This window comes from Pipistrellus kuhlii, unplaced genomic scaffold, assembly GCF_014108245.1.
Source record: "Pipistrellus kuhlii isolate mPipKuh1 unplaced genomic scaffold, mPipKuh1.p scaffold_m20_p_9, whole genome shotgun sequence".
In the NCBI taxonomy this organism is placed as follows: domain Eukaryota; kingdom Metazoa; phylum Chordata; class Mammalia; order Chiroptera; family Vespertilionidae; genus Pipistrellus; species Pipistrellus kuhlii.
This window is the reverse complement of record NW_023425595.1, coordinates 40,136,401-40,152,306: the sequence shown is the minus strand read 5'-3', so window position 1 is coordinate 40,152,306 and position 15,906 is coordinate 40,136,401. Positions and strand designations below refer to the sequence as shown.

At 39.2% G+C, this 15,906-nt stretch overlaps 1 protein-coding gene across 1 annotated transcript in view; it reads right to left on the bottom strand.

The window, feature by feature from the left end:
- LOC118712482 (hemicentin-1) overlaps positions 1 to 15,906 on the bottom strand; it is a 98,116-nt gene that overhangs the window by 52,744 nt on the left and 29,466 nt on the right. The window lies entirely within an intron of this gene.

Here is a 15,906-nt window from a genome sequence, read left to right as displayed (position 1 = left end):
TCCAAATCTTAGCTATTGTAAATTGTGCTGCTATGAACATAGGGGTGCATAAATCCTTTATGATTGGTATTTCTAGTTTCTTGGGATATATTCCTAGAAGTGGGATCACTGGGTCAAAAAAAGCCAGGTGGGGAATGGATTGCAGGATAGCTACCAAGATAATGTGTTCTCTTGAGAGAGGTATGGCTTATTTCAAAGGTTTGTTAGCCACATTAAAACATTTTGAAAAGTATTCATTATTTTGAATAAATACAGCTTTTGAACTTCCGATTGTATACTTGAAATAACTACACATAATTATAAATATTCAATGATAATTATTAATGATGTCTTCAATTTCTTCATAGTCACTTTTGGTGAGATATTTTAGTTGTGTAACTAAATTTGTATTTGCATAAATACAAATTTTAAAATCTTTCTCATGTCCATTCTTTTATTTAAAAAAAATATTTTTATTGATTTTTAGGGAGATGCAAAGAGAGAAAGAAGCATCCATGTGCAAGAGAAACATTAATTGTCTACCTCCTGCATGCCCCCTACTGAGCCCACAACCTGGGCATGTGGCCCAATTGAACCAGCAACCTGCCAGTGCACAGGATGACATCCTACCAACTGAGCCACACAGGCAAGAACATTCTCATTCTATTAAATTGCATTTAAAGAACATAAATACTGTTTCCTTTGACTTACAAATATAATGGATTTAAAATCCAATTGAAGTTTTTCATCCAATATTTCAAAATAAGGAGTTTTACCTTGTAGAATGTGCATGGGATGTTAAGATAATACCTTTACAGTTAGTTTGCACATACTATTGGTACCAATTGCAAATTGACAAAAAGTATCTGATATAAGTGAGGACAGTGTTTGGATGCTGCTGATTTAAGCTTCACCAGGAAACCCTGTCTGGCCTCTTTGTTCCTCCAATCCACCACAGGTAGGGCCACATTTGGGCACCTTGAGCACCTGCATTTTGAACTCTTCCTATTGCTCTATGGGGTCCTTTTCCTGAAGGGCAGCAGCATTCGGTGCAGTGGACTGAAGACTAAATCTAGGCAGTCGATCAAGCAGAGTGTGTAATTGCTGTAACCAAACAAAGTTACACAGAAGTTGTTCTTCCCATTTGCTGCTCATCTTGCAAAGCCATCTGAAGCATCCAAGTGGTGGGAAAATTGTTATAAGACATGCTTAAGGGTGAAGCATGAAGTCCTACTGGTATCTGTACTGGTACATGGTACCTTCAACTAAGTGAGGGCCTATTTCCAAATCTCTTGAAAGTGTAGAAAATAACAGGTTAGGAACAAAATTTCTTGGCAACTATCTTTCTTAGGGGATACTGCATACTCTAGGACAAAGGCTGCTTCCTAATAATGGCATAGAGGGGAAACTGTGGAAAGGATACAGAGATCTAATAAGTGGTTGAGAGGTTTCAGAGAAAGGTGAGGAGGATCTTAGCAAAGAGTTCCAGGGTGTTAGTGCCGAGCTCTTCACGTAGTTAATTTTGAACCCAAATAATTTTATAGAAACTAACTGTAAAATTAAAATGCCCACTACAACAATGCAGCACCCCAGCTCTAGTTAGGGGGTCTTACTTTCTAAAAGCAGGAATTTAGAGTGCTTTACCAGCTTCCAATCATACTTTGCTCAATCTGTCAGATGTTCTTTTAAATTTCTTTAGGGACTCTACTTGGTCCAACCTGGCTACTTCCTCAGGCTACCCTGAAATCACCAGCTATGAACAAGCAGATTGTCAAATTACAGCGGGGAGGGGAGGAGGATCTGGGGGAGATAATAGATCAACCGAAGGACTTGTATACATGCATATAAGTACAACCAATGGACATAAAACTATGGGGAGGGAGGGGATATGGGGGAGGGAGGGAGGGGGGCAAAAAAAATCATTAAAATATGTAAAAAAAATAAATAAATAAATTAAAAAAAAAAAGAGAGAAAATGATATAAGAAAAAATCTAAAAAAAAAAAAAATTAAAAAAAAAATAAAATCCCTCTGTGCTCTGCTTATTCATCCCTTCCCTCCTCAATCCCCTGGAAATCATTGCTATTTTCACGATTGCCTTAAGTTGCCTTTTCCAGAATGTCATATATTTTATATTAAACAGGGTGTAGCCTTTTCAGATGGACTTCTTTCACTTAGTAATAGGCATTTGTTTTCTCCACGTCTTTTTATAACTTAATAGCTCATTTCTTTTCAGTGCAGAGTAGTATTTCAATGTCTCAATGTACTAGGGTTCTTTGGCCATTCACCAACTGAAGGACATCTTGTTTGCTTCCAAGTTTTGGCAATTATAAATAAAGCTGCTATGAACATCCATGTAAAAAAAAAAAAAAAAAAAAAAAAAAAAAAAAAAAAAAAAAAAAAAAAAAAAAAAAAAAGAAATCACCAGCTATGATTTCATTTTAGTATCCACCCATTCTTTTGTATTTGTAACTTTCTTATCTGAAAGTGAAAATCCTCACTCTTGATAATATACTGTATACTGTATATCTCTATCTCTCTATATGAGGCCAATTTCTCATCTCTTTCTACCCTTTCTCTTACATGATTGCCCCCCTCAACCCTCTCCAACACTATGCTGGCCCTCCCTCTACATGGATGTCTCCTTACCTTGTTTGGGCTCTGGCTTGACTGGATTAAAGGAAGAATATGCAGTCTGCTTAAAAAAAGAGGAACTTGATGAAATGGGAATGGACTTTAGACTGGGACTGTATGTGTATCATATGCAGATTACAAACAAATTCTAAGCTTCACAGAGCAATATTATGAGGGCTCTTTTCCCCTTTAGTTTAGGGGGAATATGTATCTTGGTAACGGTACCAAGATACAGTTAGGTATCTTGGTAACGGTTAAGAACATAAAGAGCAGAGACAAGATGGCGACCAAACAGATGGACTTGTTCTGACCCTGGTCCCAGAACAGATAGAAGCAGCGTATGAATCGCTCAGGGAATATTGATTGGCAGCTAAGGGGCAGCGGAACTCTAAAGGAAGGTAAGGAAGGGTCCGCTGGACAGGATTTCCTGACCAAGCAGCCAGCACTCTGGCTGCGGAGACCTCTTCCGGAGCTACGGGCACAGAGGGAAGGCTGTGCCATCTTACCAGGAAAGGAGGATCTTCTCTGAGGCCTGGAAAACTCACAGCAGAGAAGACCATCGAGCAGCTGTGGTGCCCCAATTGGCGCAAACATGTGGATTCAAGGGATGATCCAAAAGATAGATATAGAGACAGTAAAGCAACAAGCAGACTGTCAAATTACAGCAGGTAGGGTAGGGAGATCTGGGGGAGATAATAGATCACCCGAAGGACTTGTATACATGCATATAAGTACAACCAATGGACACAAAAATATGTACACAGATAATAATTTAATAAAAAAAAACATAAAGAGCATGTAACTAGGTATATTGTTTTCCTGTAAGTTAATGATTAACATAAGCAATTAATTTTGAGAGGTTGTATGTCAACCACACTAGTTTCATTAAACATGCTCTACATGCACTTTCATACCCTTTCATTCTTCTCAGTCCTACTGTCTCATTGCTAGTCTTCTTAACTGCCTCATTTTATTGACCAAAAGAAGCCATTGAATGGAAACATTCATTTCCTATACATCAGATCTACATACCTGTTCACACACTCTACCCAAACAAAGCCCAATGTTTTCCATATGCAATTTCTCCTTTTCTGTTGTAATGAAGAAAGTAGTTTTCTATCTCCCTGCCCTAGGTCTTCTTATCATTTTGTGATCTCAGAATTTGTATGTTGAATCCTGCTCTGCCTTAACTCTCTGGAGAATATTTAATTTCTTACTTTTTATGTTGGCTGATGCACTAAAGCCCCAGTTTTTTCATCTGTTAAATAGGTTTAATGATAATACCTACATCTGGGAAAGATGGGTCTTTCCTTGGGTTCCACACTTTAGAGCCCTCCCATATCATATGTACATACAAAATGAATTTATTAAAGAAAATGTAGAAGCACTGTCACTTGGTAATTAGTACAAAGAGTCCCCTCAAACATCCACTCTCATAATTAACATTATTTAGTCACAGGGAAACATACCTCCATAGTTTTGACCTGTATCCTGTAGAACTAAATGGTATCTGAATGCAGTGAAAGTTTGTGGTCTGCACTGTGGTGGTTGTGTGTGTGGTGTGTGTGTGTGTGTGTGTGTGTGTGTGTGTGTGTGAGTGAATTTCAAATACAGTTTAAGACATTGCCTTTTACCCTTACACTGCAGTGCCTAGAAAGTGCAAGGCTATTTTTGTTTATTGTGAACATGTTCCACATTTAAGTATTGAGATTGCCAGTTACTTACTATAGCAGCTCAGCCTTAAAACTTCCATTTAATAAACTACACTTTGAATCCTTCAATGTTTTACATGGAACAATTTAATGCTTGTTCAGGTTGGCTTAATCAAGCTCTTCATGGTGGGCCCAGAAGGGACTCCATTGCTAGGGAAGCCCCAGGCATTACCCCTGGCTTACCTTCTGTAGTCCAGGACAGCTTGGGAATCATAGGGTTGCAGACTTTCTCCAGTTCTTTCTACTGCTGATCAAATTCTTCCTTCTTTGATTGCAAAGAGTTTCAGTGAATTTTTGGAACATAACTTAGTCCACTGTTTCTTCTCTTCAGCTTTGGACTTTTCAACTTCTTGGCCCATATGTTCACTGTCTTCCTTGGTCAAACCGTTTTTGTGGTTAGTGGTAATCTTGTTTTATTTTGTTATCCACAGGAAAGACTTTGAAACTGCCATTGGCATCCGATCAAAAGGACTTGTGTGCATACATATGGGCCTAGCCAGTGGCCATGGACAACAGGGATTGTGGGGGGCATATATAGGGAGGGGTTTGGAATGGGAATAGGAGAATAAGCATAATTATGTGAGACCATAATCAATAATAATAATAATAATAATAATAATAATAATAAAAGTGACTTCACTCGGAGGAACATCACAGAGTTCAAGTGGTATGTCTGTGAGTTCAAACTTGCCAAGTAGGTTGTTATCCTGGGTTTTAGTGCACTCCACATCATAAACTTGAAAGAGCACACCTGGCTGGTAATCAGAGTAGATAGTGAAAGACTACATCTGCTTCAGGGCCAATTATTTCTATCAGGCTAGTGGTTCTTCTTTAGAAAAACTAGTAATTAATGATGCAATTTCTTCCTTTAAAATTTTTTTAATAATATTACAGATGTCCCTCATTTTTTCCCCTTGCTCCTCTCCAACCAGCCCTCTCACTGCATCCCTGTCCATCACCACATTTTTGTGTATATATATATATATATATATATATATATATATATATATATTTGGTTAATCTCTTTCAGTCCTCCCCGCTTTCCTCTGAGATCGGTCAATCTATTATATATATCCATGCCTTTGGTACTATTTTGTTTGTAAGTTTATTTTGTTCATTATTTGTCTCAGATTAGAAGGATCATGTGCTCTTTGTCTTTCTCTGACTGGCTTATTTCGCTTAGCATAATAATGTCCAGGTCCATCCATGCTGTCTCAAAGGGTAAGAGTACTTTTGTTTTTATAGCCACTCAGTATTCCATTGTGCAAATATACCATAGTTTTTCTACCCTCTCATCTACTATGGGGCACCCGGGCTATTTCCAGATCTTGCTATTGTAATTAATGCTGCCATGAACATAGGGATGCATATATCCTTTCTGATTGGTGTTTTTGCATTCTTAGGATATATTCTTAGAAGCGGGATTATTGGGTCAAAAGGCAGTTCCATTTTAATTTTTTGAGGAAACTCCATACTGTTTTTCACAGTGCTGCAGCAGTCTGCATTCCCACAAACAGTGTACGATGGTTCCCTTTTATTCACATTCTCACCAGCACTTGCTGTTTGTTGATTTATTTATAGCAGCCATTCTGATGGGTTGTGAAGTGATACCTTACAATAGTTTTTATTGGATCAAGCTGAAGGTCTGACACTGGAAGTGAACGATTGAAGTGAAGTGGGTCTCTGCACTGTCCCTACTTCTGGAACACTTGTTGCCTCTCCCTTTATCATTCTTACTGGACAACTTCTACTCTCTCTTCAGTCATCAGGTGCAATATTACCTCAAAGAAGCTTTTGATGAGAAAAAGTGCCTAAAACGTGGAAATGAGGCAAAACAAACTTCTATGTCTTTTAGGTATCATGTGACTAATATATTATCTATTAAATGATTTAGAATGATCATGTGACTTAGGGAAATAAAAAAACTTTATTATGGCTTTATTGACCAGTAGAACATTCACTTAGCAGTCTTATTTACGATGGAATTTTTTTTTTTTTTACTGTTTTTTATCCAGCTTTGTTATCTGCTCTTTCTGTCATTTACAAGTTAATTAAAATTATGGCCCCTTATTTCTATATATTTCATGAGAATTACATTTTTAAAATTTTGAAAATCACACTTTAAGTTCTCTTCTTTGCCTTTCCATAATCCATCTCTCCTTTAAGTATTCATGGCATTCTGTGCTTGCTCCATACATTGTGTTATAACAGAGTTTAAGTCATTAAAATATATATATTAGATTTCTTTCATGTGCCACATATGATGTTAATGAAACTGCGGTGAACAATGCAGACATGGACTAGTCCTCAACGTTTTTTTTTTCTTTTGCACAGATATTTCCTGTAAGTTTCATAAGTATAGACACTGTTGTTCTTAGTATTGATATTAAGCATTGTGTTGACCACAAAAGTTGTGCAATAATATTTGTTGGATTGTTGTGTAGATGAATATATAATGGTGTAAATGTGACATTCGTAGAACTGAGATGCTAGTGTGTTACGTGAACTGTCTCCTTGGACTGGAAGTAATTTAAGGTGATGACAGGTATTGTGTTGGAGAGACAGGCTGAACCTCAGTTGTAAGTAAACGGATAAGAGTGACTGGCTTGTTATAATATGTTTATTTCTAGTCTGCAGAGGCAAAATATTTTAAAGGAAAGACATGGGGAAGAAAAGATACAGAAGCAAAGAAGCATTGAACAGACTGCCAAATTACAGCAAGAAGGCAGGGGAGATGTGTGTGTGTAGGAGGGGCTGTAAGAGATTAACCGAAGGACTTGCGTGCATGCATATAAACATAACCAATGGATACAAGACACGGGGGTGGGGGGCAGGTGAGGGCATGTACTGGGAGGTAGGGGAGGCTGAGGGGAGGACAATGGGGAGGACAAAAGGAGACATATGTACCACTATTTGTAATACTTCAAACAATAAAAAACAACAACAACAACAACAAAAAACAAAGAGTGACTGGCTTGTGACAAAACCTTGAAAAAACAGGAGGTATTTATATGATTGGAATAGGAGGAAGGGCTTGAATTGACCCTGGGAATTGAATGCAATGCAAGGAATGTAGGATCCTTAGGGAATATGTAGGTTTTAATTCAGACAAAGATGTAAACATAATTTGAGGGAAGAGATGGAAGATGTCCTGGAAGTTATTGCAATGGAATAAATTTCTACAGGGCCCAGAGGAAAAAATTGGTTTTTGGATATAGGGAAGGGTAGGATATTGATTCAAATTAGAGGACGAATAGGGGTGAGTTGTCTGTATCGCAAGTTAAAACTTGATCATATACATATTTGCTAGTGATACATCCAATAAGGTGTAAACCTCTAAAATTTGTATGGAACTCATACAACTTAACAAAAGGAAGATAATCCAATTAAAAAATGGATAAAGGACCTAAATGGACACTTCTCTAAAGTGGACATACAGCAGGCCAAAAGGCATATAAAAATGCTCAAAATCACTAATCACCTGAGACATGCAAATCAAAATGACAATGAGGTACCACCTGTCAGAATGGCTATTATCAACAAATCAACAAATAACAAGTATAGGCAAGGTTGTGGAGAAAAGGGAACCCTCATACACTGCTGGTGGCAATGCAGCCTTGTGTAGCAACTGTGGGGGAAAAGTATGGGGTTTCATCAAAAAATTAAAAATGGAACTCCCTTTGGGCCCAGTGATAACACTTCTAGGAATACTAGTATATCCTAAGAATTCAGAAATACTCATCAGAAAAAATATATGCACCCTATGTTCATAGCCATACAGATTTGGAAACAGCCTAAGTGCCCATCAGCAGATGAGTAGGTAAAAAGTAATGGTATGCCATAGCCAGTTTGGCTCAGTGGATAGAGCATCGGCCTACAGACAGAAAGGTCCCGGGTTCGATTATGGTCCAAGGCACATGCCTGGGTTGCAGGCTCAATCCCCAGTGGGGGGCAGAGGGGGGAGGGGAGGTGTGCAGGAGGTAGCCAATCCATTATACTGTCTCATCATTGATGTTTCTCTCTCTCCCTCTCCCTTCCTCTCTGAATTTAATAAAAATATATTAAAAAATAAATTATGGTACATCTTCACAATGGAATATTACCCAGCTGTTAAAAAAAAGAACTCTTAACATTTTCAACAGCATGGATGGACCTGGAGAGCATTATGCTAAGCGAAGTAAGCCAGTCAGAGAAAGATAAATATCACATGATCTCACCCATTTGTAGAATATAATGAATAACATAAACTGATGAACAAAAATAGTTCTAGAGACAGAGAAGCATTGAACTGACTGTCAAACCTCAGAGGGAAGGCAGGGGAGGGGAGTGGGAGGGTAAGAGATCAACCAAAGGACTTGTATGCATGTGTATAATTACCAATGGACACAGTCACTGGGGTGGGGGGTGTGAAGGCAAGTGCTTGGGAGTGAGAGTGTCTGGGGAGAGGTCAGTGGAGGAAAAAATATAATATTGTAATAGCTATGTATGGGCTGGGGGTGGGGGTACTTGAAATATTAGGGGGAGCCCTGTGTAAAGTATATGATTGTCTGACCACTATGTTGTACACCAGAATAATATTGAATGTGAAGTATAATTGAAAAAAAAGATGGAAAATTGTATATGTTTTTCATAATAATAATAAAAAATAGATACAGAAACAGAGAAGCATAGAACAGACCATAAAACTTCGGAGGGAAAGCAGGGGAGAGTCAGGAAGGGGAAGAGATCAACCAAAGGACTTGTATGCATGCATATAAGCATAACCAATGGTCTCAGACAGTAGGGGGGTAGGGAATGTGCTGGGAGGTGAAGGTGACAGGGGAGAAGTCAATGAGGGAAAAAGAAGACATACAGTTTAAAAAAAATTAGGAAAGGAAGAGAGAAAATAGAAACAAGAAGGGAAGTTGGTTTCTGGCAGCAAACTGGTGTGGGTGTGATAAAGAAAGCAGAACCAAGGTTATGTGCTTACAACTGCCACTGCCATGGAGTAGGAGCATCAAGCCCACTTTGTGAGCACAGTGAGGGGAGAGAGAAAACTGACCTGCTGTGGACAATTGTTCTTCCTTTCTTTGATTCAGTTCTGGGTTCCAGGTGGAACATGTGAGATTTTTCTGAGAAGTTTCTCTGAAGAGCAGTGATGTTGTTACATGGAACAAGCCACCTTTATCCTGCGTGTGGGTCTCAAACTCAGCTGGAATTTCTAGTTCCCGAGAGTCCATCCACTGGACCCGTGGCTGAGGGAACCAGCCCTCTGACTTGCACTCTAATTGGAGTTGTCCGGATTTAGTGACTTCTATGTGGAAGTGAGAATGTCAGCCAAGAACTGGGAAGAAGAAGAGAGAAAAGTCAGGTCCCAAGCTCATTTTCCTACACACATATCCCTCCCCTGCTTCTCTAGAGTTTTTGCTGCTGACTAGCCCTCAGTGTGCAGAACAGAAAGCTGAGGCTCTGAGGAACTATTGGCAAAAAAGGATGGGACCTAGATTTCTGGGCTACAGAGGAGTCCAACACAGTCCAAGACAAATGGCTCCTGCCTATTTCTTGACTTCTGCTATGAATCTATTATCTTTTTTTTTTTTAGCCCCCAGCAGTGATATATGAATGATGGGGTAAATAGAAGTAATGACCATAATAAACTTACCCCTGTGAGGTGACAAGGGGTCAAATTTGGGCCATTACCTGTCACTTTCAGCTCAATCACTGTATCACTTTAGAAGGAACCATGTTTGAAAGCACAGTGATATTGCCCACTGTCAGAGGGTCAGACATTGAGGAGTCTCAGAACCTCTATTCCCTTAGGCATGACATTTTTTCACCAGCTCTGTCCTCACTAAATACTCCTACATGGCTTTTTCAGAGTTCTCCCTCCCATCTTAATACAATTTCATCACCTGGGAGAGGAGGGATTGTGTCCAGCTCATTTTCATATCGTTAACACTTTAAAGAGGCAAGAGGAAACAGGGTAGCTTAGCGTCACCACCCAGCATAGCCACCAAGGGTTCATGGGGGCCCTGGACTTGGAAAGTTCCTGAAAAGAACAGAAATTGAGTTAGACAGGCCTTTGGGCAGCATTTGGACAGATGAAGGGGGGTGTTGATTACACACATAATAGGCTATTTCCATATTAACAAAGTTCTTGGATAAAGATCTAAAAATAGTTGCTGGATTTTGGGAAGAGTGGGTCTGTTTTCAGACCTGAACATACACATAGCGCTCGGAGGAAGTAGAATATATTGGATGTAGGAAGTGTTGGTCACGCTAACATGACACAAGCAAAGGACTTAGGGCACACATTTTGAGGAGGCACACACGTTGGTGGTGTAAGTGCAAGGTTGGCAACATCCTGAGAGGAAGTGCCTCTTTGCAATTTGGGACCTAGGTTCCTCACTTAACTCACCTGTGGGGAGAGACCTGATGATTGTGACTGCAGGAGATGGGGAATGGATTGGCTAGCTCCTTCAGCTCAGTGGTTGACCTTGTCCATAAGAGGGAAGGATCACACAGGAACTCTGATGGCTCTGGATACATAATTGGATAACTGTGTTGATAAAGGATCTGAAGCAGCTCAGTGGTAAGGTAAAGATGTTGGGGACTCATTAATACTATTGCTATCAGCCTGAGATGAGAAAATCAGAGCATATAAGCTAATTTTAAAATCTCTTATTCTACATTATCTTGAGGTTCTAAGATCAGCTTCTTTATGCTTTTTTTAAAATATATTTTATTATTATTATTATTATTATTTTTTTTTTTTTTTTTTTTTTACAGAGGAGGAGAGAGGGATAGAGTGCTAGAAACGTCAAAGAGAGAGAAACAACGACCAGCTGCCTCTTGAACACCCCCTATTGGGGATGTGCTCGCAACCAATGTACATGCCCTTGACCGGAATCGAACCTGGGACCTTTCAGTCTGCAGACCACAAACCAATGCTCTACCACTGAGCCAAACCGGTTCGGGCTTTATACTTCTTTATTACCATAAGGGGCTCATTTACTTTCTTTCAATATTTGCCCTACCATAGGCCCATTTGTACTCAGGTACACACACACACACACACACACACACACACACACACACACACACACGTAGGCCTGGATCAGGAGATATGAGTAAAATGGCCTAGTAAGTGTAATAAACTTAATGTCTTTAGTTTTTCTGGGATCTCATAGCACTTATTTTTTGATAAACTTTTCCTTCCAGCTTCCCTCCCTTTTTCTTTTTCCTTCCACATACATATCAGAGGTTAATATAAGGATTCCTACCTATATCTAATATGAGCAGCTGGAGGCAAGGCAGAGTCAGGTGACTCTACCATGATAAATTTAGAGACTCACTGCCTCCTCAGGTGACTGAGGCAGGTGATCCCAAGGCTTTGTGCTGACTCATTGGAAAAGGAAGAAAACAATGTAATGAGGACAGAGATAAAAAGATTTCTGAGACTTAAGTCAAGAGACAGAGAAAGGAAGGCATGCAGGAGTCTCACTCTTGAAGAGGTAAGGGGCCCATCTTATCTATGTGAAGTGATGGGCAGAGTAAGACTCATGCTCCTTTTTCTACAAGTTTTGGGACTTTTGATTTTTAGGACTTTGCAGATCACTCTTGGCTCCAGATACCTTGTACATGCTGATAACTCACTCCCAAATGTACATATTCTGTACATAATGTCCTGTGACTCAGCAGCAGGACCTTGCTTCTAGAGGGACCAGGAGCTTAGGGGCCCCTCTACCTTGGACCAACAGAAAAAGCAGATGGCTTCTATCATTTCTTACCTCACTCCCTCCTTCCCCCAGACTGGCCAACACTGGCTTCTGGTGTCCCATTCTGTAACACATAAATTAGTAGTAGTAGTGGGGAAGTGTTGTGACACACCTCAACAACCACTTCAACTTGGGATTTGGTGGCCATGGCTGTGAAGTTAGCTGCCCAGCACCCTGGTCTCAGGGATCTTACTGCTCAGGGAGTCTCTAGGAAGGGCTGGCCCAAAGAATGGAGGGGAAGACATTCCCAAGGCCATCTCTTTAGATGAGGGTGGGAGAGTTGTGGGGGCAGAGATATGCTATATATGTGGCAGAATGGATCCTGAGCTGGTAGAGGCATGTGGTATATAATTGTGCAGGGTCTAAAGAACCATGGGAACAACTGCAGAGGTGAAGTATATATTACTTCTCCATGGACTAGGCAGCACTTCTCAACCTTCTAAATATCATAGCACACAGAGAACATGATGTTATTCATTGGGCATAAAATAGTAAACTGCAAGAGTGCCAAGAACCAATTCCAGCATGTAATAATTACAAGAGTTCCATCAGAAGGTTGATGGGACATGGTGGGGCTCAACAAGGGTGAGCTACATATGTAATTTACCTGTTGGAAATGGCTAAGGCACTTCCTCCAAATCTGAATAGGATTGCTAACTGCCAGATAGCTCAGGGCATTGTATTGACTCCTGCTGGCCAAACACCTGGACAATTGTAGGCTATTCCCCAAACTGACATTTCTGTATATCCTTTGATACCTTACTCTTTGAATTGTATATTTCCACTTTGCCTTAGGTTAAATCTTGGTCAAGTGAGAGTCTCCTAGCTCCTTCAGCTGAAGCTCCTCTGACCTCCAATGCCTTACAAAAATATATTTCATCATCCTTAGAATCCTTCTTAATCATCTACACGCAGCCCCTTTCTCCAGAATGTTGAACCCTTTGTAAGGCTGGGAAAAGAACCTCAGCATTACAAGAGGATTAGGCTATATGGACTTCATGGGGAAAAATGAAATATTCTCCATAAGATAAATGAAATATAATATATTAAGAAATATGTCACATATAAATTTAGAAGGTATAGAACCAAGAATCTTAAGTTTTTATAATTTTTTAACTTGCTTTAATAAATATAGGTTTTTATAAAAGTATTTTATAAGAGTTTATTTGAGCCAAACTGAAAAAGTATACAGGGAGCAAGATCTCAAATGCTCCCTAGAATAATAGTTTTGCAGCTTCTTTTATGCATTCTTATTGCATAAGAAGAGAAGTAAGGAAGATTTATGCATTCTTATTGCATAAAAAGAGAAGTAAGGAAGATTTCATGGAGGTGACAGAAAGCAAGGCAGGGATTGAATTACAAGGTAGCTACCAAGATTATTTTATCTGCTCTCATGAGATTGGTATGGCTTATTTTAAAGTATGATTTTAAAAAATATCCATTATTTTTAATAAATATATCTTTTTTATTTCTGATTATATACTTGAAATAATTATAGATACTTATCAGTGTTAAATTATAATTCTTAATGATGTCTTCAATTTCTTTATGATCACTATTTGTAAGATATTTAAGTTGCACAAGTAGGTAATATAAATTTTAAAATCTTTTTCATTCAAATTCTTTTAAATTGTATTTAAAAGATCTAACAGCTCTTTCTTTTTCCATTAACAAATATGTAAAAATTTAAGTGGATTTAAAATACAACTGAATTCCTTTTTATCCACTCTTTCAAAATAAAGAGTTTTATTTTGCAAAATGTGCATGAAATGTTGAGGTAATCACCTTGCAGTTAGTTTGCACATATCAACTACAAATAGACAAAAACTACCTAGATAAATAAGAAGAGAATTTGGGTGCTGCTCTTTTGAACTTTCAGGGATCCCTGCCTGGCCTCTGTTTCCCCAATCCACTGCAGGTAGGGTACATTTGGGCACTTGAACACTGCATTTTGAACCCTTCCTGTTGCTCTCTGGGGTCCTTTTCCTGAAGGGCAGCAGCATTCAGTGCAGGTGGCTAGCAGTTGTGATCAAGCAGAATGTAGTTGTTGTCACCAGAGGTTGTCAGAAGTTGCTCTTCCCATTTGCTGCTCATCTTGCAAAGCCATCTGAAGCACCCACCTTATGGAAAAACTTGTATAAGACATGTTCAAGGATGAAGCATGAAGTCCTACTGGTATCTGTACTGATACATGGTACCTTCAGCTAAGTGGGGGCCTGTTTCCAAATCCCTTGCTGTTAGTGATGAGCTATTCAAATAGCTATGTCTTGATGAAAATATTTTTATAGAAACTCACTGAAAAATTAAAACGCCCAATATAACTTTTCTAATAGTTCCTTTGTACTTCTTTCACATCACACATAATATATTTATAGTAGAATCCAAAAATATGGTTTTGAAAGAAGTAAAATAGGAACAAGACTTTTTGCTCTATAAAGTCTCAGGAGAACCTGGAAGATCATGTGCCAGTTAGAGGTTCTCTCAGGCAACTCTCAAGTGATAGCATACCAGCTATAGTTAGGGGCCCTACTTTCTAATAGTAGGGATTTAGAGTACTTTTCCAGCTGCCAATCGTATTTTGCTGGGTCAGTCTGATATTCTTGGTAAATTCCTTCAGGAAATTCACTTGATCTACCATGGCTACTTCCTCAGGCTACACCGAAACCCCCAGGTAGTTATTTCATTTTAGTTTCCCACCACCATTCAATATTTGTAACTTTCTTTTCTGAAAGTGACAATCCTGGCTGTTGATCTTTAATATATTCATATTTTTTACCAACCCCTCTGTATGAAGCCAATTTCTCACCTCTGTTTCTACCCTTTCTCCTACATGAATGTCCCTTTCAACCCTCTCCAGCACTATGCTGGGCATTCCCTCCCCATGAACCCCTCCTTACCTTGTGTGGGTTCTGGCATATCCTACCTAATTCCTCACTGTGCTCTGGCTCTGACACTCATTGGAGAGCTACCCTCCCCCCTTATTTTCACCTCCCCCATATCCGGCATATCAGGCTGCCTCCATGGGCTAGCATTCCTTCACTGCTTGGGCTCTGATCCATTATACACCCTGTCTGCTCTGACTGCCAGCACAGTTGTTGACTTTACTCTGTCTACCTGAAATATTTAGGACTAGGTTGTGTATAAAGGGAAGGAAAGGGACTGAGAGAGAGAGAGAGAGAGAGAGAGAGAGAGAGAGAGAGAGAGAGAGACAGAGAGAGAGAGAGAGAGAAAAGGAATGGGAAGAATATTCCTTTTAAATATATTTTTATTTATTTCAGAGAGGAAGGAAGAGAAAGAGAGAAATAGAAACATCAATGATGAGAAAGCATCATTAATTGACTTCTCCCTGCCTATCCCAAACTGGGGATCCAGCCCACAACCTGGGCGTGTGCCCTGACTGGGAATCAAACCTTAAACTCTTGGTTCATAGATTGATGCTCAATCACTGAGCCATGCTGCTCAGGCAATCCCTTTGTTTTCAAAGTAAAAGAAAGACAACTGTGAAAGATGTAATGGGAATAAGCCTCTTCAACCCATTTTAAGAATGAGTTCACATGGGATTTGAGGGTATGAACATTCATCTCATTGACACTACTTCTATATGAGGATCTTGAATAGTCTTTTTTTTTTTTTTTTACCCTCAAGTGTATGTACACTCAATTGTGAAGACCACTGATATAGGTGTTACAGATTAAGTAATAGAGTGGAAATATATAGGAAGAGACTTCCAAGCTCAGAATCCTAGCCAACAGACCCCATACCTATAAGTTATCATAACTATTTTATTCTAACCTCTACAGTTCTACCCACCTTTCCCTCCTTTGTC